Consider the following 4,859-nt stretch of genomic DNA (forward strand, 5'->3'; position numbering starts at 1 on the left):
ATGTTGAACATTTTTTCAGGTGCTTCTCTGCCATTCGGTATTCCTCAGGTGAGAATTCTTTGTTCAGTTCTGAGCCCCATTTTTTAACGGGGTTATTTGATTTTCTGGAGTCCAACCAATAGTCTTCAAACTATTCCACAAAATAGACAAAGAAGGAACACTACCCAATTCATTCTATGAAGTCACAGTTACACTAATACCAAACCTCACAAAGATCCAACAAAGAAAAAGAACTTCAGACCAATTTTCCTTATGAATATCAATGCAAAATTACTCAATAAAATTCTTGCAAACTGAATCCAAAATCACATCAAAATGATCATTCACCATGATCAAGTAAGTTTCATCCCAGGGATGCAGGAATGGTTCAATATATGGAAGTTCATCAATGTAATCCACTACATAAACAAACTTAAAGGGGAAAAAAACCCCACATGATCATTTTATTAGATGCTGGAAAAGCATTGACAAAATTCAACATCCCTTCATGTTAAAAGTCTTGGAAAGATTCATGGCCCATAGGTATAACATAGTAGAAGCAATATACAGCATATCAGTAGCCAACATCAAACTGAATGAAGAGAAACTTGAAGCAATCCCACTATAATCAGGGACTAGACAAGGCTGCCCATGCTCTCCCTATCTATTCAATATAGTACTTGACATTCTAGCTAGAGCAATTAGACACCAAAAGGAGGTCAAAGGGATACAAATTGGAAAGGAAGAAGTCAAGATATCACTATTTGCCGATGATATGATAGTATATATAAGTGATCCTAAAAATTCCACCAGAGAACTCCTACAGCTGATAAACACCTTCAGCAAAGTGGCTGGATAGAAAATTAACTCAAACAAATCAGTAGCCTTCCTATACTGGAAGGATAAATGGGCTGAAAAAGAAATAAGGGAAATGACACCCTTCACAATAGTCACAAGCAATATAAAATATCTTGGTGTGATTCTAACCAAACAAGTGAAAGATCTGTATGACAAGAACTTCAAGTCTCTGAAGAAAGAAATTGAAAAAAGACCTCAGAAGATGGAAAGATCTCCCACGCTCGTGAATTGGCAGGATTAATTCATTTGGAATTAATTTTTTAAAAAAAAGGATAGTGAAAACTATTCTCAACAATAAAAGAACTTCTGGGGGAATCACCATCCCTGACCTCAAGCTGTATTACAGAGCAATAGTGATAAAAACTGCATGGTATTGGTACAGAGACAGGCAGGCAGGTCAATGGAACAGAATTGAAGACCCAGAAATGAACCCACACACCTTTGGTCACTTGATCTTTGACAAAGGTGTTAAAACCATCCAGTGGAAAAAAGACAGCATTTTCAACAAATGGTGCTGATTCAACTGGCCGTCAACATGTAGAAGAATGCAAATTGATCCATTCTTATATCCTTGTACAATTCTCAAGTCCAAGTGGATCAAGGACCTCCACATAAAACCAGATACACCGAATCTAATAGAAGAGAAAGTGGGGAAAAGTCTCAAATGTGGGCACAGGGGAAAAGTTTCTGAACAGAACATCAATGGCTTATGCTCTAAGATCAAAAATTGACAAATAGGACCTAAAAAATTGCAAAGCTTCTGTAAGGCAAAGGCCACTGTCAATAGGACAAAGCAGCAACCAACAAATTGGGAAAAGATCTTTACCAATTCTACATCCAGTAGAGGGCTAATATCAAATATATACAAAGAACTCAAGAAGTTAGACTCCAGAGAACCATAACCCTATTTTAAAAAATGGGGAGCAGAGCTAAACAGAGAATTCTCAACTGAGGAATATTGAATGGCCAAAAAGCATCTAAAGAAATGTTCAACATCTTTAGTTATCAGGAAAATGCAAATCAAAACAACCCTGAGATTCCACCTCACACCAGTCAGAATGGCTAAGATCAAAAATTCAGGTGGCAGCAGATGCTGGCGAGGATGAGGAGAAATAGGAACACTCCTCCATTGTTGGTGGGATTGCAAGCTGGTACAACCATTCTGGAAATCAGTCTGGCGGTTCCTCAGAAAATTGGACATAGTACTACCGGAGGATCCAGCAATACCACTGCTGGGCATATACCCAGAAGATGCTTCAACATGTGACAAGAACACATTCTCTACTATGTTCATAGCAGCCATATTTATAATAGCCAGAAGCTGGAAAGAACCCAGATGTCCCTCAACAGAGGAATAGAAACAGAAAATGTGGTACATTTACACAATGGAGTACTACTCAGCTATTAAAAACAATGACTTCATGAAATTCACAGGCAAATGGATAGAACTTGAAAATATCATCCTGAATGAGGTAACTCAGTCACAAAAGAACACACGTGGTATTTACTCATTGATAAGTGGATATTAGCCCAAAAGTTTGAAATACCCAAGATTCAGTTCACAGACCATATGAAGCCCAAGAAGAAGGAAGACCAAAATGTTGATGCTTCAGTGCTTCTTAGACGAGTGAACAAAATACTCTCAGGAGGAAATATAGTGACAAAGTATGGAACAGAGACTGAAGGAAAGGCCATCCAGAGACTGCCCCACCTGGGGATCCATCCCATATACAGACACCAAACCGGAATGCGATTGTGGATGCAGGGAAGTACTTGCTGATGGCTGTCTCCTGAGAGCCTGAAAAATACAGAGGCAATTGACTGAGCTCAGGGGTCCCCGATGGAGGAATTGGAGAAGGGACTGAAGGAGTTGATGGGGTTTGCAACCCCATGGAGGGAGCAACAGTGTCAACTGGCCATACCCCCCAGAGCTCCCAGGGACTGCCCATCAACCAAAGAATACACATGGAGGGACCCATGGTGCTGGCCTCATGTGTGGCAGAGAATGGCCTTGTTGGACACAAGTGGGAGGAGCAGTCCTTGGGCCTCAGGATGTTTATGCTCCAGTGTAGGGAAATGCCAGGGAGGGAAGATGGGAGTGGGTAGGTGGGGGGGAGGAGCACCCTTATAGAGGCAGGGGAAGGGGGGAATGAGATGGTGCTTTCTGGAGGGGAGACCTGGAAAGGGGAAAACATTTGAAATGTAATAAAATATTTTAAAGAAAAGTAAAAAAAAAAAAATTAAAATAGAAACAAATCACTTCCCCTCCTTATCTCCCTTAAGCCCCTCCCATGTCTCCCCTCTCTCAAGCTGATGGCCTCTATTACTTTGATTACTATTGTTACATACACTCCCATGTATGTGTATACACACACACACACACACACACACACACACAAGCTGCTGGGTTTTCAGGTATGACCATTCTGTACTGGACAATCTTTTTTGCTGTTGTTGTTGTAGTTCTGCAACTTTATTTGACAATGAGCAGGTTAGTTCTCATCCACATTGACCGTCTGTAGATTTTTGAATGTGGTATCATGCACGTAAGTTACCAGCGTGTAAACTTGTTTGGGGAATCCTCATCGTCATTATGTTTTCTGGACTGGACAAGTGTACTCGGATGCGCTATAGAACATTCCTTATTCCCTTGGCCCAGATGGCTTTATTGAGCCTGGTGTCAATGCACACATCTGGTGTCTCCATTTCCTTCATGGCAAACTTCCGAATTTCTTTTCTTTTCTTTTTTTAAAGATTTATTTATTATTATACACTGTAGCTGACTTCAGACGCACCAGAAGAGGACGTCAGATCTCATTACGGGTGGTTGTGAGTTACCATGTGGTTGCTGGGATTTGAACTCAGGACCTTCGAAAGAACAGTCAGTGCTCTTACCTGCTGAGCCATCTCATCAGCCCTCGAATTTCTTTGAGTGCCCGAGGAGCACGCTTCTTGAAGCCCACTCCATGGGTGCACTTGTGAACACTGATGGTGTATTCTCGGGTCACCACCTCGTTGATGGCAGAACGGCCCTTCTTCTTCTCCTCACCCTTCTTTGCGGGAGCCATTCTGCCGGACCCAAGTTGGAAAGGAAGTAGACAATCTTTTAAGAGATAATTTAGAAACTATTCTAGTAGAATATAAATCCCACATCCAGTTGAACTTGAAGCTAGGTCTCTTTCTCCCTCCACTTCAGTACATTTCTGTCTGAGCCTCGCCTGTATTGAAGAGCTTTGATGGGTAAATCCCTGTAAGCACTGGTAAAGTGGGGGGTTTAATTAAGACCTGTGAATGAGTTAAAAACTAATAGAAAATAATTGTCTGAATCAAATCTAACTGATTAATTACCTTGAAATCTTCTATTTGGCCATACAGCTGTGTATAGACATATATCACATACCCACAAGCAGACCTATTTTGGCATCCTTCCTTTAGTGGGCTGGAAGAGTGTGAATAGGTGCCTGACCAATTATGTCCACACAATAATTAAATACTTCCTTCTAAGAACATAGAAACTTTTCAAAGGCCAAATTGTCCCAAATCAAGTCCTTAGGGGGACACAGACTACACAATGTAAGAGAAGCTGCCATAGCTTCCTCTCCTTTAATCTGGAGGCTATGCTTTGTGTTACAGTCCCACCAGGTAGATACTATTATCCAAATTCCACAGAAGAGGGCGTTGGAGAGACGAAGACGAAGATTATCTGTTATTTAGATGCAGAATCCAAAGTCAAACCCAGTCCCAGCCCCCTTGTACCATGCTGCCTCCTGGTGGCCTATTGGCTGCTTCTGAGGCAAGCTGGTCACTACAAAAACAATCAATCTTGGAACGTTCTCCATGGTATCTAGAATCAAGAAAGATACTCAGCGAAGGAAGTAGGCAAGACCATCTTCCAGGGTCTCTGGTGAGACCAATCAGCTGTAGGAAGGTAGGTGATCCCTCTGCTTAGAAGTAGAATGCAAAAAAAGAAAGAAAAAGAAAGAAAGAAAGAAAGAAAGAAAGAAAGAAAGAAAGAAAGAAAG

The 4,859-nt window shown here is 41.1% G+C and overlaps 1 pseudogene; it reads right to left on the minus strand.

Moving 5' to 3' along the window:
- Window positions 1-3,329: 3,329 nt before the first annotated feature.
- LOC110297006 lies at window positions 3,330-3,926 on the minus strand (annotated as a pseudogene).
- Between the last annotated feature and the right edge of the window lie 933 nt (window positions 3,927-4,859).

This window comes from Mus caroli, chromosome 6, assembly GCF_900094665.2.
Source record: "Mus caroli chromosome 6, CAROLI_EIJ_v1.1, whole genome shotgun sequence".
Classification (NCBI taxonomy): domain Eukaryota; kingdom Metazoa; phylum Chordata; class Mammalia; order Rodentia; family Muridae; genus Mus; species Mus caroli.